We start from the raw sequence: 25,824 nt of genomic DNA, 5'->3' as shown, positions 1-25,824 counted from the left end.
GGGTACTTGGGCCTCCCACACAAGTGAGGCACCATTTTTACCGGGAGACCTGGGGGAACGCTGGGTGGTGGTAAATTTGTGTGAGCCCGGTGATGCCACTACTTTCCCACCCCAAAATGTGTGAAAAAAGTGATTTTTTGAGCAAAAATTGAGGTTTGCAGGGGATTCTGGGTAAGGAAACGTTGGGGGATCCACGCAAGCCATACCTCCCTGGAAGCCGCCGGGTGTCTAGTTTTCAGAAATGCATGGGTTTGCTAGGTTTCCCTAGATGGCCGCCGCGCACCGGGCCAAAAACCAAAGTGACCCCCCTTGCAAAACCAGGTGGTTTGGCGATAGGCCATTTTGATGTCACATCACTACGTTTGTTGGCCTTGCCTGCCGCGGGTACTTGGGCCTCCCACACAAGTGAGGCACCATTTTTACCGGGAGACCTGGGGGAACGCTGGGTGGTGGTAAATTTGTGTGAGCCCGGTGATGCCACTACTTTCCCACCCCAAAATGTGTGAAATAAGTGATTTTTTGAGCAAAAATTGAGGTTTGCAGGGGATTCTGGGTAAGGAAACGTTGGGGGATCCACGCAAGCCATACCTCCCTGGAAGCCGCCGGGTGTCTAGTTTTCAGAAATGCGTGGGTTTGCTAGGTTTCCCTAGATGGCCGCCGCGCACCGGGCCAAAAACCAAAGTGACCCCCCTTGCAAAACCAGGTGGTTTGGCTATAGGCCATTTTCATGTCACCTCACTACGTTTTGGGCCCTTGCATGCCGCGGGTACTTGGGCCTCCCACACAAGTGAGGCACCATTTTTACCGGGAGACCTGGGGGAACGCTGGGTGGTGGTAAATTTGTGTGAGCCCGGTGATGCCACTACTTTCCCACCCCAAAATGTGTGAAAAAAGTGATTTTTGAGCAAAAATTGAGGTTTGCAGGGGATTCTGGGTAAGGAAACGTTGGGGGATCCACGCAAGCCATACCTCCCTGGAAGCCGCCGGGTGTCTAGTTTTCAGAAATGTGTGGGTTTGCTAGGTTTCCCTAGATGGCCGCAGCGCACCGGGCCAAAAACCAAAGTGACCCCCCTTGCAAAACCAGGTGGTTTGGCTATAGGCCATTTTCATGTCGCCTCACTACGTTTGTTGGCCTTGCCTGCCGCGGGTACTTGGGCCTCCCACACAAGTGAGGCACCATTTTTACCGGGAGACCTGGGGGAACGCTGGGTGGTGGTAAATTTGTGTGAGCCCGGTGATGCCACTACTTTCCCACCCCAACATGTGTGAAAAAAGTGATTTTTTGAGCAAAAATTGAGGTTTGCAGGGGATTCTGGGTAAGGAAACGTTGGGGGATCCACGCAAGCCATACCTCCCTGGAAGCCGCCGGGTGTCTAGTTTTCAGAAATGCGTGGGTTTGGTAGGTTTCCCTAGATGGCCGCCGCGCACCGGGCCAAAAACCAAAGTGACCCCCCTTGCAAAACCAGGTGGTTTGGCTATAGGCCATTTTCATGTCGCCTCACTACGTTTGTTGGCCTTGCCTGCCGCGGGTACTTGGGCCTCCCACACAAGTGAGGCACCATTTTTACCGGGAGACCTGGGGGAACGCTGGGTGGTGGTAAATTTGTGTGAGCCCGGTGATGCCACTACTTTCCCACCCCAAAATGTGTGAAAAAAGTGATTTTTTGAGCAAAAATTGAGGTTTGCAGGGGATTCTGGGTAAGGAAACGTTGGGGGATCCACGCAAGCCATACCTCCCTGGAAGCCGCCGGGTGTCTAGTTTTCAGAAATGCGTGGGTTTGCTAGGTTTCCCTAGATGGCCGCAGCGCACCGGGCCAAAAACCAAAGTGACCCCCCTTGCAAAACCAGGTGGTTTGGCTATAGGCCATTTTCATGTCGCCTCACTACGTTTGTTGGCCTTGCCTGCCGCGGGTACTTGGGCCTCCCACACAAGTGAGGCACCATTTTTACCGGGAGACCTGGGGGAACGCTGGGTGGTGGTAAATTTGTGTGAGCCCGGTGATGCCACTACTTTCCCACCCCAACATGTGTGAAAAAAGTGATTTTTTGAGCAAAAATTGAGGTTTGCAGGGGATTCTGGGTAAGGAAACGTTGGGGGATCCATGCAAGCCATACCTCCCTGGAAGCCGCCGGGTGTCTAGTTTTCAGAAATGCGTGGGTTTGGTAGGTTTCCCTAGATGGCCGCCGCGCACCGGGCCAAAAACCAAAGTGACCCCCCTTGCAAAACCAGGTGGTTTGGCTATAGGCCATTTTCATGTCGCCTCACTACGTTTGTTGGCCTTGCCTGCCGCGGGTACTTGGGCCTCCCACACAAGTGAGGCACCATTTTTACCGGGAGACCTGGGGGAACGCTGGGTGGTGGTAAATTTGTGTGAGCCCGGTGATGCCACTACTTTCCCACCCCAACATGTGTGAAAAAAGTGATTTTTTGAGCAAAAATTGAGGTTTGCAGGGGATTCTGGGTAAGGAAACGTTGGGGGATCCATGCAAGCCATACCTCCCTGGAAGCCGCCGGGTGTCTAGTTTTCAGAAATGCGTGGGTTTGCTAGGTTTCCCTAGATGGCCGCCGCGCACCGGGCCAAAAACCAAAGTGACCCCCCTTGCAAAACCAGGTGGTTTGGCGATAGGCCATTTTGATGTCACATCACTACGTTTGTTGGCCTTGCCTGCCGCGGGTACTTGGGCCTCCCACACAAGTGAGGCACCATTTTTACCGGGAGACCTGGGGGAACGCTGGGTGGTGGTAAATTTGTGTGAGCCCGGTGATGCCACTACTTTCCCACCCCAAAATGTGTGAAAAAAGTGATTTTTTGAGCAAAAATTGAGGTTTGCAGGGGATTCTGGGTAAGGAAACGTTGGGGGATCCACGCAAGCCATACCTCCCTGGAAGCCGCCGGGTGTCTAGTTTTCAGAAATGCGTGGGTTTGCTAGGTTTCCCTAGATGGCCGCCGCGCACCGGGCCAAAAACCAAAGTGACCCCCCTTGCAAAACCAGGTGGTTTGGCGATAGGCCATTTTGATGTCGCATCACTACGTTTGTTGGCCTTGCCTGCCGCGGGTACTTGGGCCTCCCACACAAGTGAGGCACCATTTTTACCGGGGGACCTGGGGGAACGCTGGGTGGTGGTAAATTTGTGTGAGCCCGGTGATGCCACTACTTTCCCACCCCAAAATGTGTGAAAAAAGTGCTTTTTTGAGCAAAAATTGAGGTTTGCAGGGGATTCTGGGTAAGGAAACGTTGGGGGATCCACGCAAGCCATACCTCCCTGGAAGCCACCGGGTGTCTAGTTTTCAGAAATGCATGGGTTTGCTAGGTTTCCCTAGATGGCCGCCGCGCACCGGGCCAAAAACCAAAGTGACCCCCCTTGCAAAACCAGGTGGTTTGGCGATAGGCCATTTTGATGTCGCCTCACTACGTTTGTTGTCCTTGCCTGCCGCGGGTACTTGGGCCTCCCACACAAGTGAGGCACCATTTTTACCGGGAGACCTGGGGGAACGCTGGGTGGTGGTAAATTTGTGTGAGCCCGGTGATGCCACTACTTTCCCACCCCAAAATGTGTGAAAAAAGTGATTTTTTGAGCAAAAATTGAGGTTTGCAGGGGATTCTGGGTAAGGAAACGTTGGGGGATGCACGCAAGCCATACCTCCCTGGAAGCCGCCGGGTGTCTAGTTTTCAGAAATGCGTGGGTTTGCTAGGTTTCCCTAGATGGCCGCCGCGCACCGGGCCAAAAACCAAAGTGACCCCCCTTGCAAAACCAGGTGGTTTGGCGATAGGCCATTTTGATGTCGCCTCACTACGTTTTGGGCCCTTGCCTGCCGCGGGTACTTGGGCCTCCCACACAAGTGAGGCACCATTTTTACCGGGAGACCTGGGGGAACGCTGGGTGGTGGTAAATTTGTGTGAGCCCGGTGATGCCACTACTTTCCCACCCCAAAATGTGTGAAAAAAGTGATTTTTTGAGCAAAAATTGAGGTTTGCAGGGGATTCTGGGTAAGGAAACGTTGGGGGATCCACGCAAGCCATACCTCCCTGGAAGCCGCCGGGTGTCTAGTTTTCAGAAATGCGTGGGTTTGCTAGGTTTCCCTAGATGGCCGCCGCGCACCGGGCCAAAAACCAAAGTGACCCCCCTTGCAAAACCAGGTGGTTTGGCGATAGGCCATTTTGATGTCACATCACTACGTTTGTTGGCCTTGCCTGCCGCGGGTACTTGGGCCTCCCACACAAGTGAGGCACCATTTTTACCGGGAGACCTGGGGGAACGCTGGGTGGTGGTAAATTTGTGTGAGCCCGGTGATGCCACTACTTTCCCACCCCAAAATGTGTGAAATAAGTGATTTTTTGAGCAAAAATTGAGGTTTGCAGGGGATTCTGGGTAAGGAAACGTTGAGGGATCCACGCAAGCCATACCTCCCTGGAAGCCGCCGGGTGTCTAGTTTTCAGAAATGCGTGGGTTTGCTAGGTTTCCCTAGATGGCCGCCGCGCACCGGGCCAAAAACCAAAGTGACCCCCCTTGCAAAACCAGGTGGTTTGGCTATAGGCCATTTTCATGTCACCTCACTACGTTTTGGGCCCTTGCATGCCGCGGGTACTTGGGCCTCCCACACAAGTGAGGCACCATTTTTACCGCGAGACCTGGGGGAACGCTGGGTGGTGGTAAATTTGTGTGAGCCCGGTGATGCCACTACTTTCCCACCCCAAAATGTGTGAAAAAAGTGATTTTTTGAGCAAAAATTGAGGTTTGCAGGGGATTCTGGGTAAGGAAACGTTGGGGGATCCACGCAAGCCATACCTCCCTGGAAGCCGCCGGGTGTCTAGTTTTCAGAAATGCGTGGGTTTGCTAGGTTTCCCTAGATGGCCGCCGCGCACCGGGCCAAAAACCAAAGTGACCCCCCTTGCAAAACCAGGTGGTTTGGCGATAGGCCATTTTGATGTCGCATCACTACGTTTGTTGGCCTTGCCTGCCGCGGGTACTTGGGCCTCCCACACAAGTGAGGCACCATTTTTACCGGGAGACCTGGGGGAACGCTGGGTGGTGGTAAATTTGTGTGAGCCCGGTGATGCCACTACTTTCCCACCCCAAAATGTGTGAAAAAAGTGATTTTTTGAGCAAAAATTGAGGTTTGCAGGGGATTCTGGGTAAGGAAACGTTGGGGGATCCACGCAAGCCATACCTCCCTGGAAGCCACCGGGTGTCTAGTTTTCAGAAATGCATGGGTTTGCTAGGTTTCCCTAGATGGCCGCCGCGCACCGGGCCAAAAACCAAAGTGACCCCCCTTGCAAAACCAGGTGGTTTGGCGATAGGCCATTTTGATGTCGCCTCACTACGTTTGTTGTCCTTGCCTGCCGCGGGTACTTGGGCCTCCCACACAAGTGAGGCACCATTTTTACCGGGAGACCTGGGGGAACGCTGGGTGGTGGTAAATTTGTGTGAGCCCGGTGATGCCACTACTTTCCCACCCCAAAATGTGTGAAAAAAGTGATTTTTTGAGCAAAAATTGAGGTTTGCAGGGGATTCTGGGTAAGGAAACGTTGGGGGATCCACGCAAGCCATACCTCCCTGGAAGCCGCCGGGTGTCTAGTTTTCAGAAATGCGTGGGTTTGGTAGGTTTCCCTAGATGGCCGCCGCGCACCGGGCCAAAAACCAAAGTGACCCCCCTTGCAAAACCAGGTGGTTTGGCGAGAGGCCATTTTGATGTCGCCTCACTGCGTTTTGGGCCCTTGCCTGCCGCGGGTACTTGGGCCTCCCACACAAGTGAGGCACCATTTTTACCGGGAGACCTGGGGGAACGCTGGGTGGTGGTAAATTTGTGTGAGCCCGGTGATGCCACTACTTTCCCACCCCAAAATGTGTGAAAAAAGTGATTTTTTGAGCAAAAATTGAGATTTGCAGGGGATTCTGGGTAAGGAAACGTTGGGGGATCCACGCAAGCCGTACCTCCCTGGAAGCCGCAGGGTGTCTAGTTTTCAGAAATGCGTGGGTTTGGTAGGTTTCCCTAGATGGCCGCCGAGCCCTGGGCAAAAAACCAAAGTAACCCCCCTTGCAAAACCAAATTAACTATTGTTACTACAGCGTGACAATTTAGGAATAATACTGCAAAGAAAATGTGGCAGACAGTTTGAGGTTTACAGGACAATGGGGATAAAAAATATTTTTCAATTCACTAGAGAGACATCACCATGAACTCCCAAGGGTTTTCGACAATATCTACAGTTGATGGGTTATTCTTACATGGAAAGTGTACCTTGGCAGAGAAACTAAAGACAAAGATTCCTGCACAACCATCTATTCCTCAAACACACACACATACTGGTTGGATTTGGCACGAGGGCGAGTCATGGTTCAGTGTATTAAATTTCATTAACAAGAGATTTCACAAAAATAAAATGCACTGTCAATAATTAAATTCACAAAAAACCAAACCAATGACTCGCAGCTCGTGAGCTGTAAAGCCACGTCAAGGCACCAACCACTTTACAGGCCATTCACACACCTTTCATACGTGATACAAACAAGACCATTCGCACCACCAGGTACAAAAGCAACACAGTACAAAAATCACCAAAAAGGGACAAGGTACACCCTGCTTCAGAAAGACAAATATTACTGCACAGCCATCTAACCCGCAAGCACACACACATACTGGTTGGATTTGGCACGAGGGTGAGTGATGGTTCAGTAGATAAAATTGTATTAGCAAGTGATTTCACAAAACATGAAATGCACTGGTAATAATTGAAAGGGCGAGAAACTGAACCATTGACTCACAGCTCGTGAGCTGTAAAGCCACGACAAGGCACCAACCTCTTTACAGGCCATTCATACACCTTTCATACGTGTGAGACATACAAAACCATTCACACCGCCAGCCGCGGGCCCATCACATAACAAAACTCACACCAGCACACAGCGCCATTCAAGGGCCCATCACTTTCACACGCCCACAATCCAGACACAGCAACTACACAGGCTGAAGGATTGCGTGGAGTGGCACTCAGCTAACAGTGTGTGTAGTGACCAGCAGAAAGTCACTACTCACACACAGCCAGCCAAGCACCAGTCGACACACACCGCTAGCCAAACGCCAGTCCATGCACACCGCTAGCCAAGCGCCAGTCCAGGCACACCGCCATACATTCGCCAGTCCAGGCACACCGGCAGCCAATCGCCAATCCACCTACACCGCCAGCCAAGCTCCAGTCCACGGACACCACCAGCCAAGCACCAGTCCGCACACACCACCAGTCCACGCACACCGCCAGCCAAGTACCAGTCCACGCACACCGCCAGCCAAGCACCATTCCACGCACACCGCCAGCCAAGCTCCAGTCCACGCACACCACCAGAAAAGCTCCAGTCCACGGACACCACCAGCCAAGCTCCAGTCCACGGACACCACCAGCCAAACACCAGTCCGCACACACCACCAGTCCACACACACCGCCAGCCAAGTACCAGTCCACGCACACCTCCAGCCAAGCACCATTCCACGCACACCGCCAGCCAAGCACCATTCCACGCACACCGCCAGCCAAGCACCATTCCACGCACACCGCCAGCCAAGCACCATTCCACGCACACCACCAGCCACGCACCAGTCCACGCACACCGCCAGTCCACGCACACCGTCAGCCAAGCACCATTCCACGCACACCACCAACCAAGTGCCAGTCCACACAGACCAACAGCCAAGCGCAAGCCTACACACACCACCATCACATTTTGGATTTTTTTAGAAAAAAATAAAAACACAAACAAATTGCAAATAGATACAAATCTTCTAACAGAAAATCAGCAACTAAATACATTGCACTAACACCAACCTTGAAACAGAATCATATTTTCCAAAGAATACAGACCAGGCAGTTCACTTTACCACTCATGAATGTTCGCAGAAATTTTTACGCGTGTGGTACGCTCTGAAACAAGCAGAGAGACACAGTGCAGGATGAGAGGGACAATCGGGGCAGTACATACGACTCTCCTTCCGCAAACCTCTTCGCCAACAGACTCTACATCTCCTACTGGGAAAATCTTTTGCGGGTGTGGGAGGAATGTGATCTGGAAAGTGGCGTTCTTTCAATCTAGCAACATCCTCCACCAGTCCAACTCTAGGAACACTTGCCTGTTCCACTACAACAAGGCTGCCTATTACAGACTCCTGAAACTTAGCAAAAGTCATCTTTGACTCAGGGCAAGAATCCTGGAACACAACAAAGGCATTAAACATTGCCATGTGGAAAAGATGGATAGCCAACTTCTTGTACCAAATGTAAGCCTTACGAAGAGCAGTGTAAGGTTCCAACCTCTGATCTACTCTGTCAACACCACCCATGTGCCTATTATAGTCTAAAATGCACACAGGTTTGCGCGCTTCAGCGACCTGACTCCAAACAGTCACAGGTGCAGTGCTTTCATCATGGATCGAAGTCAGCATGTAGACATCTCTCCTGTCTGTAAACTTCACAGCAAGAAGCTCCTGGCAACGCAACGCACTGCACTGTCCCCGCACAAGCTTTTGACAAACAAGTTCTTTCGGAAAACCTTTACGGTTACAGCGGATTGTGCCACAAGCAAAAGTGTCCACTTTGGCCAATTCCCTGAACAACCGCACACCAGTGTAGAAGTTATCTACATATAAATGGTGGCCTTTGTTAAAAAATCCTCTACCAAGTTCCCAAACAATTTTCTCAGTCACTCCAAAAGTGGACGGACAACCAGGGAGGTTAAACCTAGATTCCTTACCGGTGTACACCCTGAAATTAGAGACATATCCAGTCCTACTGTCACACAGCATATACAGCTTTATTCCATAGCGTGCCCTCTTACTAGGAATGTATTGCCTAAAAACCAAGCGGCCCTTGAACAACACCAAAGACTCATCCACTGCAATTTCTCTACCAGGGGCATAAATCTCAGAAAATCGATCAACAAAGTGATCAAGGACAGGCCTAATCTTAAAAAGACGGTCACAATCAGGGTGATCTCGTGGCAACGCTAAACCATTATCAACAAAGTGCATCATCCGAAGCAGAAGCAAATACATGTCACGAGTCATGACTGCCGGAAAAATAGACGTTGCCATCAAGGGACTGCTAGACCAATATGAAGCCAATGATGGCTTCCTTAGCAAGCCCATCAAAAAAGTTAAACCCAAGAACTTCTTCGTCTCTTCAACATTTGTGGGAGTCCACCGGGTAGCTCTAGAGTGTGGCTTAAGACTGGCACTGTTGTCCCTCAAAAACTGTTCGGCATACAAATTAGTCTGCTCAACAATCTCTGCCAAAAACACATCGTCCATAAACAACTGAAAAAAATTTACAGGCAAAAAGTTCTCAGTATTCACTCTAGACCCTGGAACACCAGTAAACTCTGGAAATTCCGGCTGCACCATGCCAGGGGCAACCCAGAGGTCATCACTTTCAACGGGAAGACTTGCAGCCCCAGCCTGCAGCCCAGATGCCTCTTGCCGCACTACACCAACGGGAAGGCTTGCAGCCCCAGCCTGCAGCCCAGATGCCTCTTGCCGCACTACACCAACGGGAAGCCTTGCAGCCCCAGCCTGCAGCCCAGATGTCTCTTGCCGCACTACACCAACGGGAAGCCTTGCAGCTGCAGGCTGCAGCCCAGATGCCTCTTGCCGCACTATCGGCACATCAGTCTCCTCCTCTAACACAGGCACTTCATCCGCACTAAGAGTATCTTCATCATCCGATGACCCCATACGGAGAGAAAACTCACTGCCAGAATCGTCCCCTGCCTCCTCTCCCTCAGAAGCAGAGTCAGTCTCTGACCCAATATCAGAGGAAGACTCAAACAGCAAACCAACAACCTGCTGAGCAGTCATCCTGCGGCTAGCCATTATTCTTACTAAGATAGAAGACTGCACAAACAAGTCAACAACAACCAACAATGTGCAAACCAAGTAAGTAAAGAAATGTGTACCTTTTATCACAAAGATCAATGTACTCAAAAACTATACAATCCAATTACAAGAGACAGCTGCACTCACCAGAAACAAACTCTGCAGTGACACAGCAAAGACCAACGATATCAAACTAGAAAGAAGAAAAAAAAACAAATTACTTACAAGACAACAAAATACACATTGAGCACCAATGCAAAAAGTTTTTGACACTCAAAAACCAAACATATTGCTATTATTACACCATTTGCAAAAAAAAAACAGGCAGAGAAATCAAACACATTTGCATTGTACAAAAAAACAGTCTCTTACCAAACTACACAAACAGCAGAACCACCGGTACCAAAACGTCAACGTGAAAAGAAGAAAAGCCTTCACCTAGAACAAAAAAGTAAACAAAAAAAAAACATTACAATTGGAAATCACAAAAAATATAACAATAAACATTATAACATGCCATGTCACTACCCAAATGGTCAATCGGGTTGTGTGCCAGGTGGGGCAGAAAACAGCAGGAAAAAAAAGGCTACTCAGTCCCGGGGCGGGTGAGCCAAATACATATAACAAATTGCACCCTGGAAGCGAGGTGTCACTTCTATTTCTAATTGAACTAATTCCCTGGTGTATAGTGGGCTTTTCTGCCCCCAATGGGAGCAGAAACGGCAAAAAAATAAAACCGATCTGCCCCCAGAGGGGGCAGAAAAGTCTTCAAAAAATTTAGGGGCCCAAGGAAGCGACCCTTGCCCAAGGGGTCGCTTCCTACAATAATATTTATATCCCTGGTGTCTAGTGGGCTTTTCTGCCCCCCCCCCTGGGGGCAGAAACGGGCAAAAAGACGACGATCTGCCCCCAGGGGGGGCAGAAAAGTCTTCTAATTATTTTGCCACCCTAGGAAGTGACCCTTGCCCAAGGGGTCACTTCCTACATAACATAAAAGACATCCCTGGTGTCTAGTGGGCTTTTCTGCCCCCCCTGGGGGCATAAACGGGCAGAAAGAAGACCGATATGCCCCCAGGGGGGGCAGAAAAGTCTTCGAATTATTTTGCCCCCCAAGGAAGCGACCCTTGCCCAAGGGGTCGCTTCCTACATAACGAAATAGACATCCCTGGTGTCTAGTGGGCTTTTCTGCCCCCCCTGGGGGCAGAAACGGGCAGAAAGAAGACCGATCTGCCCCCAGGGGGGGCAGAAAAGTCTTCGAAATTATTGGGCCCCCCAAGGAAGCGACCCTTGCCTAAGGGGTCGCTTCCTACATAGCATAAACGACATCCCTGGTGTCTAGTGGGCTTTTCTGCCCCCCCTGGGGGCAGAAACGCGCAGAAAGAGGACCGATCTGCCCCCAGGGGGGGCAGAAAAGACTTCGAAAAATTTTGCCCCCCAGGAAGCGACCCTTGCCTAAGGGGTCGCTTCCCAAATTCAAATAAACAAATCCCTGGTGTCTAGTGGGCTTTTCTGCCCCCCCCTGGGGGCAGAAACGCGCAGAAAGCGAACCGATCTGCCCCCAGGGGGGGCAGAAAAGACTTCGAAACATTTTGCCCCCCAGGAAGCGACCCTTGCCTAAGGGGTCGCTTCCCAAACTCAACATAAACAAATCCCTGGTGTCTAGTGGGGCATCCCTACTCCACGATCGCGACGCTGTGCGCGATCGTGGAGCAGGAATGCCCAGTATTGAGACATCGGGGGAGAGGAAATACTCTTTCCTCTCCCCCGATGCCTCAATACAAAAGAAATCACCCCCGCGGCCCCCACCGGACAAGGGAACCTACCTCTTGCTGCCTTGGACGCGCTGGAAGAAATGGATTCCAGCGCGTCCAACGCTTCCTGATGACGCCGGCGCGCGCTGTGCGCGCTGACGTCATCAGAAAGCGTGGGGGGGCTCGGGGGTGGCAGCGGAAGCTCTTCCGCTGCCACCCCCGTAAAGGGGGGCAAGATCGAGGCACAAGGGGGGGAGCGCCAGCGCTTCCCCCAGGGGCTGTCCTCATGACGGAACGGTTCCGTCATGAGCACAGCCCAACCGATGCTCATGACGGAACCGTTCCGTCATGAGCATTGAAGGGGTTAAGAGTCCTTGGTCTGGAAAAGCACAAATTCATAATTTAAAACATAACACTAATTGTTAGGGGTTCTCTTTAATAATAATAATAATTTCTACCTAAATGAACCCTTTTTGCAAGATTTGGTTAAGGAAAGACCGGGCAAAAAACATGTAGGTCTAATATACACTTTGCAGTTTGCATGCAGCTCTTTGATGACAGTTAATACCTCATTTATCTATATTAGGATTTTAACTTATAAACTGCAAACAACAAAAAGATCTCTCTGACAAAAGCAGTAACTGATTGACCTATTAACATTATATGCACTTTGTGATCTGCATGGCACACGTTCTTAGCAACAGCCGTATTAACCCTCTGAGCTACCTTACGAGGAGTCAAACTTTCACTAGACAAAACTCCTTCTCTCTCCAGGAAGAACATTAATCACTGGAGTTATTTTGACATTTTTATGGATGTCTGAAAATTGCTGGAAGCAAGGAACACAGCAGCAGGTGGTTTTCAAGCCATAATATATTTACAAACAGGGCGCCCCCACCCCAAGTCAATGCCCAGTGCGGTGGCACCGATCGCACCGCCCTAGAGTCAGCCCTACCAATGACCGGCCCCGCAGTAGCGGAGCACGCCTACTGCGATTTTCAAATGTGTATTTCCCTACCGCTATTGCGGTTCCCATTGGCTGTAAGGGCATGGGCCTTAGCGGTGACACACCGCAGGGGCCAGGTGGTCACTACTGCAATCGTGCATCTTTTGATTGCATCCAATGACCTGCCCGCAGTAGCAGAGCACGCCTACCGCTATTTTCAAAAGTGCATTTCTCCACCGCGGTTGCGGTTCCCATTGGCTGTAGGGGCATGGGCATTGGAGGAGCATGCCTACTGCGATTTTCAAAAGTGCATTTCTGTACCGCGATTGCGGTTCCCATTGGCTGTAAAGGCATGGGCATTGGCGGTGACACACCGCAGGGGCCAGGCGGTCGTTACCGCTATTTGGCAGCTTAACATTGGTGCCAATGACTTGCCCAGCGGTAGCGGTGCACGCCTACCGTGATTTTTAAATTTGTATATCACTACTGCAATTGCGGTTCCCATTGGTTGAATGGCGATGGGCATTGGCAGTGTCACACCGCAGGGCCCAGGTGGTCACTATCGCGATTTGGCAGCTTAACATTGGTGCCAATGGCCTTGATTGCGGTGGCGGTGCATGCAAACCGCGGGTTTCAATTGTGTATTTCATTACTGCGATTCCCATTGGTTGAATGGGCATGGGCATTGGCGGTGTCACACACCTGGGCCCAGGCGGTCGCTGCAGCGATTTGGCAGCTTGAAATTGGTGCCAATGGCCGTGATTGCGGTGGCGGTGCACGCTTACAGCACCTATGGACACATCATGCTGTGGCAATGGCAATGGGCAGTTCTCAGCATTGAACGGTAGACACTTACTATGAATCATGCCACCAGATAGTGTAATTCAATGCTAGTGTGACATTTAACTCACTGGTGACTACACATGCCATTACAGTGCACAGGATTACATGCATTGCCATGTACTCCCTCACATGTCACTTATGATATTGTTGTGAATGTACACAGATCTGTTGTTTGATGGACGCTCAAATATGTACACATGTCAATGTGTGAGATGGCTAAGCAACCCAAAGTAATGAAGGACTGACTACATAATGTGCATATTTCACTGTGTAGATTGTTTATACTTGATCTTTATGCACACACTGTGCTCATTGTTTTGGTAATGTGTGACCTGTCCGACTTACGCAAGAAGGTGTGTCAGGTACAGCAGCTACATAGAAGCCAGCAGTGTTGCTGTTTCAGACATGTGCTGTCAACTACTCTCAGGGCTGGTGACACAAGATGTTGGAATGTCCCTTTTGGCAATCACATTGTCTGAATCTGTTTTGGGGGTACTCACTGTGTAAATACTGGACACGTGTACAACTACTTTAGATCAAGGTATCTCTACATGTGACTTGTGCTGTAAGCTGCAGTTTCATTCCATTCATTGTTGGCTAGTTACTTCCCAGTTACCCGCGTTGCGAGCTCCGTGATCTGCATGAGCAACATCTTAGTGCATTAACAAATTTACCCCTGAAGAAGGGCGGCCTATCTGCCCAAAATGCATTGGGGCTAACGCAAATTTGATTCATAGTATTATGGATAATGGATAATGGACTCAAAAGCATCATGAGAACTACTCATGAATTTAATGAGAGTACATCATTTCAACCCACAATAAAGGATGTTTTGAAAACCAACATTTAAATTATTTGATTAAACTTGCCATTTTGGATTCAGGCAGTGCACATGGAGGGACACTTCCCGGCGGGGAATTGCAACTGTGGTTATTATCATATGCCTAGGTTTAGGGGACGATACCTCAGTGCACGCCCTTAAACTTGATTAACTTTTCAAACCACTTACATTAACCTTGAATACCATGGAGTGCGTGATTCAATAGCCTTTGGGAATGTCCCTTCCAGCATTCACATAGTCTGAATCTGTTTTGGGGGTACTCACTGTGTAAATACTGGACACTTGTACAACTACTTTAGATCGAGGTGTCTCTAGATGTGACTTGTGCTGTAAGCTGTAGTTTCAGGCCATTCATTGTTGGCGTTGTGTCAGTCAAAACATAAGATGTTGGACACATCTCAGAGGGAAATTGAATTGACTTTCAATCCTACCTAGGAGACGACCAAATGTGCAACGTCCATTCACAGTGCTTGCAGACATGGAGGATGAGGACATCATACGGAAATTCCGTTTGGATCGACCTACCCTTCAGGACCTATGTGCTCAGTTGGAGCCCCATCTGAGGCCGCGCATAACCTATCTGACTGCTTTGACACCAGCGTGTTAGGTGATGGCGGCCCTGCATTTTTTTGCAACTGGTTCATTCCAGTACACGGTGTCCAGCGCAGTTGGCATGTCTCAACCAATGTTCAGCAAGGTGCTACATGATGTCCTGTCTGCTATGATGACCTACAAGGACAGCTGCAGCCATTTCCCCAGAAGACATGAATTGGTAGCTGTAAAGGGTGATTTTTGTGACTTTCCCCACATCCCTTATGTTGTTGGTGCCATTGACTGCACACATGTTGGCCTGGTTCCACCACAGGCATGTGAGCACATCTACAGGAACAGGAAGCATTTCCATTCCATCAACGTGCAAGTGGTATACCAGGCGGATATGGTAATCTCCCATGTCTGTGCTAAATATCCGGGATCAGCCCATGACTCCTACATCCTGCGTAACAGCATCGTACCACAGCTGATGGCAAATCTGCATCCGGAGCGTGCGTGGATTGTGGGTGAATACGCAGAGTCAAGTAGCATGCTGTATGTGTGACATGCTGTCCTCTGCCACAGTTATATTACAAAATTTGTCTGTGTGTCTCACACCTAGGTGACTGCATATTCCAAACGGTCTTGGTTGCTGAGCCCACTGAGGAATCCCAGGACCCCGAGTGAAGACCGTTACAATGATGCCCATGGTGGACACGTCGTGTGGTGGAGCGTACTTTTGGTCTACTTAAGTCTCGATTTCGGTGCCTGGACAGGAGTGGAGGTGCACTGATGTACTCTCCCCAAAAGGTGTGTCAGATCGTAGTTGCATGCTGCATGCTTCAGAACCTGGCCCTGCACAAAGAGATCCCCCTGATCATGGATGATGATGAGCAGCAGATGCCCCCGCCTGCAAACCCACACATTTCCTGTGAAGAGGATAGTGGAGAGGAAGAAGGTGTCGACCTACGTCAACAGCTCATCAACCGCTACTTCCCTTGAAGGTGAGTGACATTGTACAACGTTGCCATTGTCTGCTGTTTTTGACTGCTGCCTGTTGTTGGCTCTGTGCTGATAGCTAATGTGTGTGGCACAGGGTAGTTATGCCCAGCTACATGATGTCTATGTCAATATTGTTGCTCATTGTAATGTGTGCTGGTTTGTGTACCTTGATAACAAGTGTTGTGTAATGGCTGTGATGCCATCACCTGACAAGTGAATGTTGTTCTCTGTTGTCCTTCTAGGTCCCTTCAGCCTCTCAATGCCTCAAAACAATCAGAGTTTCTGGTACATTGGAATCAGAGTCAGCATTGTACATCCTGTGATAAACATCGAGCTGACATAAAAACATAGGTGTGTAAAGAGTGTTTATTTACAATGAGTGTTTGTGACAGACAAGTGATTAAGAAAATGGTGCAAAGTGAATCAATGAGTTGTCAGTGATGGTAGACGAGACAATAGAGTAGTCACCACATTGATGTGGTGACACAGTCCAACAGACGCTTGCCATCAAAATGGCAGTGTGGGTAAGGATAGTCAACAAAGTCAATGTCAAGGTGAAGAGAGGTGTCATCATGGCTGGCTCTTTGACTGGTGTTTGGCTGGTGCTTTGCCACGTGATCCTCCTGTGGTTTTCCTTGGACGGCCCCTTGTGCATTTGGCAGGAGGGCCTCTGCTGCGGGCTCAGAGGTGTCAGAGGAGTCAGCCTGTTGCAGCTCACCCCTCTCTGTGGCCACAGGTGAGGTGGTGGGACTGTCCTCCTGCGGGCCACTGGAGAGAGGTTGAGCTGTCCTTTGGGCTGCATGCTTGTCCCTCAGAACACCCACAAGCTGGCCCATGAGGTCCACGATTTGGCCCATATGCGTGTCCATGGACCTCAGCAGCAGGCGGACCTCACGTACTTCTTCCAGAACCTGGCCCATTTGTCCCTGGGTTTGTTCGTATGCCCCAAGGACTCTGGCGATGTTGGCCAGGGCTTCGTCACCCAGTTGCCCTCCCACCTGCCCTGCTGTTCCAGACCTGTGGCGTCACCACTCGACACACCCTCAGACTCTCCCTGCCCTCCTCATATTGTGGGGTGGTGTGGGTATCCTCTGAGGCAGGGAGAGTGTTGCAGGCAGCACTGGTGGTGGTGGTGGTGGTGGTTGAGGCCACACAGGTCGTTGCAGCAGGGGTCAGCACAGTTGTTGTTGCTGAGGTGGGGACAGTGGGGGCCTGGTGTGCCCTTGCAGTCCTGATGGGCCAGGTTTGGGCTCCGCATCCGAGGAACTTAGGGAGTCTGCATCCGAGAGTCCATGTTCCGGGGGGGGGGGGGGAGGAGACTGGCTCTGCAGGTTGGTGTTGTCATCTGCAGCAGTCAATTGTTAGTCACCTGTTGGACAGATATTAAATGGTCATTGAAGTACACCCCACAAGCTTGGTGTTAGATGTTTCTTACATGTCATACACCACACAGTTTACATTGATATCACATTGTATGGCTGCACGGTACTGAGCATCATGACATGAAGTGGAGGTACATACATTACTTGTCCTTGTCCAATAGAGAACATGTTCCACATACAGATTGTGTGATTACAAGAACATGTCATCATCTAACGACTAGCAGCACAACAACTTTATATGAAGCGTCTTTGTTGTTTACTCTGCATGGAAGACGTTACATCTGAGCATGCACTAGCCATTGTGATCCCATGCATCCCTTTGTCATTTCATGTACTTTACTTTCTTTTTACAACTGACCATGCATGTTTTGTGTTCATATGGGCCTTGATCCTCTGCCCCCATGGCACTTACTCATTCAGTGCTGTGCATGATTGTGCCCTAAATTTCTTCAAAATGTGATTTGGTGAGTCAAACTTTAATTTCTGGGACAGTTACATACGCTTTGCTGTTTGCACACTGGAAGTGGCTATTGGAGCTATGCCAAGTTTGATGAGATGTGAGGGATGGTGTGGTCATATGGCTCCATGCATTTTGAGAGGAATGGCAGGGTGCATGCACTGTCTACCTACCTGTTCTGTGACACAGTTGAGGGAAATTGCTGCCCCATGGTTCTGGGTGTGGGGGGGTGTACCATCTTGCTGAACTGTGGGACAAGGGTGCCTGGTGGGAGTTGTAGTGCTGGCTGCCTCTTCACAAACACCCTTCCCTGTTGAGATAGCTGCCTCCCTGTGACGTGGAGCAGAGGAAGGGAATGGCTACACATGGCTCTTGGATGGGGCAGTGTTCCATCCTGCTCAGGGGTGGGACAAGAGAGCATAAGATGGCTACCTACCTGTAAGTTTGATGAGTGAAATTCAATGGCTGCCACATGGTTGTAGGTGTGTGGAGTGTTTCATCCTGCTCAGCTGTGGGACAAGGGTGCATGGTGGGAGCTGTAGTGCTGGCTTCCCACCCAGAAACACCCCTCCCTGTGAAGATGGCTACCTATTTGTAAGTTTGAAGAGAGCAATGCAATTTCTTCCACATGTTTGTGGGTGTGTGGAGTGTTTCATCCTGCTCAGCTGTGGGACAAGGGTGCCTGGTGGGAGTTGTAGTGTTGGCTGCCTATCAACAAACACCCCTCCCTGTTAAGATGGCTACCTACCTGTTAGTTTGATGTGAGCAAACCCCCACTCCCTGTTAAGATGGCTACCTACCTGTAAGTTTGATGAGTGGAATACAATGGCTGCCACATGGTTGTGGGTGTGGGGTGGAGTGTACCATCCGGCTCAGCTTTGGGCCTGGTGGGAGTTGTAATGCTGGCTGCCTGTACACATGCCCCCATGGTAATGTTGCTAGGTACCTTTGGGGTGAATCAGAGGGAGTGAATGTTGGATCTGTGAGACATGTGTTGGGGAGAGTGTGGTGCACATGAATGCATTTGGGCCTAGGAGGTGTTGCTTTGTAGTTGTGCAAGATAGTACATAGCATTGTGATGGTAGACACTCGTTGGTACTCAGCTCCCTCCACTCCCCCGGGTATTCCTGTGAGACTCTCTGGATGCAGTATGCCAAGCACCTTCTCCTCCCATGCGGTGAATGTTCGTAGTGGAATGGGAGGGCCACTGCCAGTCCTCTGAGCCAGATCACGGTTCTTGTTGTTCTTCTCTTTCACCTTGCTCTTGAGGTCATGCCACCGCTTCATGATCTCCTTCTTGGAGTGCGGGATGGTCCCTACTGCATTGACCTTGCTGACTATCCTTGCGCACATTTGCGTTCTGGTCGCAAATGGTGTCTGTTGGATCAGGTTTCCAAACAAAAGTGGTTCTACTCTGATTACCTCATCTACCATGACTGACAACTCATTGTCAGTAAATTTGGGCACCTATTTTTGTGTGACATGATGTGTGATGTGCAAATGGGTTAAAGGTGCAGGTGTGAGAGTGGTGGTGGTGATGTGTGTGTGTTGGTGTGATGGTGTGATGTGTACAGATTAGCCTCTCCTTTGTGCTGTGGGGTTGGTTCCTTCAGTAGTGGAGTATTGCAAAGGATTCTGGTCAGGGAAGGGGCTGGTTTTATACTCAGCTATGTAGGTGTGTCAAAATGGAGTATTGGTGTCAGGTGTGTTGTGTGGGTTGGCCTGGGATTTGTATTTTTTTACTTGCCATGGGGATGTGTCATTGGGGTGTGTTAGGTATTTTTTTAGGCTGAGCCAGGTTAATGGGTACACTTGGTAGCCTTGTTGTGTGTTTTTTTTTGTCGACTGCCATTACTGTTCCGGAACGACCACGGTGGTGGGTATACAACCGCCATTCCACCGGCTCTCCCATTCATCAATGGTTGCGATCGCGGCGGTCGGAAACAGCGGATCGTTCCGCTGTCACCTCCATGGTATCCTAATTTCACGTGCCGTCAATCCGCTGACCGTGTGGCGGTTTTGGGTTTTTCCGCAGCAAATCCGACTGCTGCGGATGGATTTTCACCTGCTCCGCACGCTATTGGCAGAGTTTCGGTTTTGCCACGGTACCAGCGGATGGTTAATTTCCGCTACCATGGCAGTCGGAATGGTTTTCTGACTGCCATCCTAATCGGCCCCTAAATTACTTCCCACCCCTATAAACCCCACAACCCACACCTAAAATTAATCACACAATTTCCATAATTAATTTTCAATAAATTATTTAATACTAATTACCTTATTATGAATTAATTAAAAATAAATTACTTCCCACCCTTTACACCTATAAACCCTACAACCCGCACCTATTTTTTTTTTTTACACATTTACCATAATTAATTAGCAATTAATTCATTAATGTTGATTAACAATCAATTAATAATAAATTACTACCCACAATTAACACTATAAAATCTCAAATATTTAAATATTAATAAACAAAAAATAATCATTAATTTATTATAATTAAACTATTTCCCGCCCTATTTCCGAAAAACCCACGGCCTGCAACGGAACTAAACAACACAAAATGTAATTAAAATACAAGTGATAACTACTAAAAATGTAACACATATATTAAAAAACATAAACAATTCTTATACAAAAAATACCTCACATACATTTAAAATATATACTAAAATACATAACACTAATTAAAAAATTTATATTTTAAACAACTATATTTTTTTAAAACAATATTAATGAAATATATATTCCTAAAAATGATATTTCTTACCTTAAAATTGATATTCTTGACCACGATATTCTTGCTGTCAATATTTCTGACTCACCATATTTACTACTTGATATTTCTGTAGTTCGACATTTCCAGCTCGATATTCTGTCTGCACAGCCTCTTAAACCTCGATAAAACAGGGATGTTCATTCTTCTTCAGGCCATCGTGTTTTGGCTACTAAATGATTGAATTTAGTTATGTAAGTTTACAGATCTTTGGATCCCAGGCGGAGGTTCAGTAGCTCATTATCGCTCGACTGGGCAAACGTGTTTCGCAAACAGCTTAGTGATAGCTGCCTTGAAGGCAGGATCATTTTATAGAATGAGGTTGTTATTTTCAACCAGTGGAATAGACCAATTAGCCACCACTCCTCCTAGATATGAAATTATAATAGCTACCTTAGTGGCATTGTTAGGGAAAACCTTGGGAGTTGCATAAGAAATGACTCGTGAATTGATTGAACTGACTCATGGATGCCGCAAATTTAGTGCAGTCACCATGAAAGCGTTCTGTGGGGGCTAAAGGCACCAGACTAGGATCAGCGACAGTTGCATGTAAATACTGGTCTGTGAGTGGAGGGGCAGCTTTGTGAAAAGGCTCTCCGAACATGTATGGAGTTAGAACTGGGCGAATTTCTTTTGGCCAGACGTCTCGCCATAGTGTAAAGTGGACCTTACAATTTTGCAGCTCCTCTTTAAGTATGGAGTTTTCTACCTTTGTTCCTATTTATTTCTATCAGTAAGTGTTGAACTACCTCTGCTAGATTGCCTGGATTAGTCATATCTGCAAACTACGGCTTGAGCCATGTCATTAGTGGTAATTTGGTCAAGGTTTGACATGACGTCAACCAAAGGAAACACTGTTGTGGCTTTATCTTCTCTGTAACAAGACACTCACCTGAATCCCAGGTGATTCCAATGGTGCGAAGCTGGATCCCCAGATTTCTCCTAGGGGTCTGTGCTCAACACCAGGGTGTAACGCTGTACCAATTCCACGTGGAAAGGGGTTGGGGTTTGGAAAGATATGAGATGATGTGGTTCTCCCCCGCTGTGACTGCAGTGAACCTCACAAGGACCCGCCTTGGATCTTATGATGCACCCGGTCTGGGAGTACCTGCAAGGCACAAGGGTATACGTAAGTACACAATGCTGAGGTCGTTTTTCTTCCTTTATATTATGTAGCCCATCAGTAGTAACTCGTACCTTACACAGGCATCTACAAAGTACGGTCTTTCCGATGACTGAGTCTTCTGAACTCTCACTTGGCTGGGGATTGGAATCTCACCAAGGTTCACCGAGGATGATTCAATTGAACACTCAAGATTTCCTAACACAGCATTCTAAAATAGTTCTGTGATTTGCTGTGTCACAAGCAGTAGTCTTATTGGCCAGTTAAATTCTTGAGAACAGCTGGCTTAAAAACTAGAGGAAAAACACTTGAGGAGGGCTCAGGAATAACTGGAGTTTTACAGAGCCCAGTCAGATGAGGTTAATGAGTGCTTACAACATTTTGTCTCGAGAAAAGTATTTATACAAGACGACTAGTGAGCTCAGAGCATACATGTATATAAGAATTATTACAAGAGCACTTCGAATCTGGAACTTTACTCATGTTTTCTTTAATCTCTTCTCTTCTTGTCATTTCAGAATTCTCAATTCAGCCAGACGCTACTTAGTGTAGTGGGACACAGGAGAAGCTGGAGCGGTGTTTTGGAGAAGCACTGAAGAGGTCACAGGAAACAGGTGAGTGATTAGCAGGGGAACCAAGCAAAAATAATGGGCTAAGATGGCCTATTTGTAGAAACTGCTAGCTGCCTATTAGAGCATGTGACCAGGAAAATACTCGAATTTGCTAGCAGCTGAGTCATGGTTGTAAGTGGTGGTTTTAATTGACAGGAAACACTGTTCATGTCATGGAATGTTCAGAACAGCTCCAGGCAGTGTTTGAGGCTAATTGACAGGAACTTCTAGCAACTGCCATAATGGCAAAAGCAATTAACTTGAATTGAAACCAAGTGCACCCGTGGGTTAAGCAAAGGTGGGAGCCTTCTAGAGGGATCTGCTACTGAGTTTCCAGGTAGTTAAGCATCAATGTTGCGAAGGCCAATGATTGTCCCTATATCACCCGATTAAAAAGAACACACAGCAACCCATACTCGAGAATAAATTTGCCTATCAGAAAGGATGGTAATTATCACATGAAAGGTCCAGATTTTGCTAGGACTGTGACACTTACAACTCTCTCGTGAACTGCTGAACTTCTCTAATCCTTGAAACAGAACCATGGGTTCTATAGGTTGGGGCTGAACGAATCTAGAATAACATATTCTAAATTCCACTACTTCAAGATCTAGCCACCCTCGCTTTTCTACCATCTGCTGTAGTACTTGGCCAATCTTACCCCTCACCCTGTGATGAAACTGTCTAGATGCCTGAGAGATAAGAGGAGTTAACGACAAATTCAACAAATTAAATTTACAGTGTAGCCCATTTGGCCACACATTAAGAACGAGGAATCAGCCAATACGGTTAAATAAGGTTTATTACAAGTTGAGAGCCAGACTGATGTATATGAATCTCCACAGGATATCCAAAGCATCTAATTAAATGTAGTCAATACAGCATAAAACATGCAAGAACCTTAGTTGCAGCAATATAGAGAATTAGGAACAAAAGCTGGTGATCAGTAAATAAGTTTTAATCCTCCAGTCTATTCATTGGTAAATTCTAAAATCACTTAAGCTAATTCCTAAACTTAATGTTGGAAAGTTGGGGACTTAGTTAAATCAGGAAGGTGCCAGTATTGAGGAGAACTCTGTAGAAGTTCTCTAAATCAGTAAAATAGTTTAGAATGAAGTCACCCAATTACAGCATTGCAGAGAGGTCTGTACCCCTCAAAGTCTCCTGGGAGTCTCTGGTCTAACGACTAAAGGGTGAACACCAATTAAACCCACAGGACATTCGAGAGTTCCACATGATCAATACCAGTTATTTTCCAAATGCAAACAGCAGCAATTGGCATCCTCACTTGATACTCCTCGTCCCACAGTTCAAACATCAGGACCTCCATGAATGTCTCCCGTCTCCAGATAGGACATGATTAGGTATCCTCCCTTAAGGTTCATTAGCGCCTCTTGTCTTTGCCAAATGTTCTCCTCCCGAGCCTTACTATCTCTAATACACATTATGCCTTTCACTTCCTATGAGATCATGTGAAGGTACCTGTAAAGAAAGAACATTGAAATCCAAACAATTGTCACGTTGAAGGTTATTCACTTAAAACCAAATGCTTAGGGCCTTTGGATAGGCAAACCTAATAAGGCAGTAAATGTGCACTTGAAATATCTGGCTATGTGTGCACTTACAGTTACAAAAAAATTTACAACTTTATTGAATACATCATTACACAGAAAGTATACTTAAGGTTAATAAGATACAATTGAAAATGCCTGAGATCTACACATTGTCACATTATAAAGAAGGTATTAGAACACACACATATGATTGACTACTTTCTACCGGGAATACAATCCAGTAATAGGTTTAATGTTTCATTCTACATTAATAGGATTTAGACACACAAAATATATTATGCTAAAGCACGTAAATATTGCGCTTGTGTGACTTACAGGTCGTGATCTCCACTCTGATTGGCCACCTCTTTGGCTCTATTGTTTATGACACGGCACATTATCTTTGTGGTGTGTGATTTGTGCAGAATCAGTGCGTTGGGGTAGATTTACAAGCCCCTTGCGTCATTTTTGCGCCGCAGTTACGTCACTTTTTGTGACTCAGCAGCAGCGTAAAAATGCGGCCCATTTACAACGTGACGCATCTAGGGAGATGTGTCACGTTGTAAAGCCCTGCGTCACATTATACCTGCGTCAGGTATAATGTATGCAGGGTGGGCGTTCCAATGCAAAAAAGCCTCGTAGAAGTGACGCAGTGAAATCTACAAGATTTCACTGCACCACTTCTAGGACGCCACTGCGTCAAATTCTTACACCTGCTTGAAGCAGGCGTAAGGAATGAGGCAGCACGAGGATAGGCATACCCCTGCATTGCTGGAGTTGCATCGTGCTTGCGACACGACTCCAGCAATGCGTGACTTTTGCGTCAACAGATGCGTCAGAATTTCTGACGCATCTGTCAATCCTTGCGCCATGGTGCGCCGTATTGTAAATACGGCGCATCCATAGTGGCGCAAGGGTTTCTCAAAGTGACGCAGAGAAAGTGACGCATCTTCACAGATGCGTCACTTTCTTGTAAATCTGCCCCATCGTATTTATTTGTCCTTTCCGTCATTCCACATTGTAGAATGTTTGCCAACCCCCCTGCTGTCCTGGTCATGTTGTAAGCAGCCATCATGTTGTGAATTACATATCTGTATTGTTATTCTGTGTGAGTAGGAATGCATGAGTTTGAGTGGACAGTCTAAAATCAAATGTTGATTTAGTGTTGAACTAGTGATAGTCGGTACCGGTAGGCAGCATGTTGTATTGTTGAGGAGCATAGGGGCATATTTACAAGCTGGGGATAAAAAATTATCGCCACTTTTGCAGCCGTTTCCGGCCAAATAGCGGCGATAATTTTATCGCCTAATTAGCATGGCCATGCTAACGCGTGAAACCTTGCTTTAGCGTCGGGATTCCTAAAGCCCAGCTTTGCATCTCTAATAAGATGCAAAGTGGGCGTTCCTGACCTAAAATGACAGGAGAAATGTCGCTAAGTGACATTTCTCCTATCATCAAGCTCCACGCTATGAAGCATAGCGGCAGGAAAAGTAGCGATAACCCCTGTTATCGCTACTTTCCTTATGCCTGCTTCAGGACTGATTTAGCCATGATATCTTATGTAAGGTGAATATCATGGCTAAGTTTGTGAGTCCCTATCAGCAAGCTAACGCCACACTACGTGAGATTATCGCTGGGTTTCCAGTGATAATCTCACGTTAGGCAGTTAGCGCTGGGATTTTTATCGCTTTTGAGATAAGCGTTGCTAATAGCTCGCTATCTCAGCGATAAAAATCCACGCTAGCCGGCGATAATTATCCTAGCGCTAAGTGCGCTTAGTGATAATTATCGCCGGTTGTTGCTGATATGCTCCATAGTTTTATAATAATCATAAGGTGGTACTTTACAATCCGTTCAGGAGTCACATACCAGCCTCTTTCAATGACGTTTAGCAGTCTCAGACCGGAGTCTGTGAAAGATGATAATCATGAACCAGTATGTGCCAAAGATTTGGAGGTGGCACCTAAAGCGGCATGCGAGGGGACATGATAGAATGTGGAAGGGATCTTGTAGGTCCAGTGCCTTCCCACAAGATCCTCGATTGATGGGCCAATGGCGCGTTGTGTCTCATGCCTCTGGTAAAGATACCCTATAGGCTCAGGTAGGACAGTAAGGCTATCCCCCAGGTTCCACAGATCT

General features: G+C 48.0%; 1 protein-coding gene across 2 annotated transcripts in view; it reads left to right on the top strand.

Moving 5' to 3' along the window:
• Window positions 1-25,824, top strand: part of LOC146797915 (galactosylgalactosylxylosylprotein 3-beta-glucuronosyltransferase 1-like) — a 641,970-nt gene that overhangs the window by 273,613 nt on the left and 342,533 nt on the right. For both annotated transcript variants that reach the window (XM_085627775.1, XM_085627774.1), the window contains exon 4: window positions 22,040-22,135. The gene's annotated coding sequence lies outside the window, so the exon portion shown is untranslated. The remainder of the gene's footprint in view (window positions 1-22,039; window positions 22,136-25,824) is intronic.

This window comes from Triturus cristatus, chromosome 9 (assembly GCF_964204655.1).
Source record: "Triturus cristatus chromosome 9, aTriCri1.1, whole genome shotgun sequence".
NCBI classification, from domain to species: Eukaryota; Metazoa; Chordata; class Amphibia; order Caudata; family Salamandridae; genus Triturus; species Triturus cristatus.
This window is presented reverse-complemented; position numbering and strand designations above follow the sequence as displayed.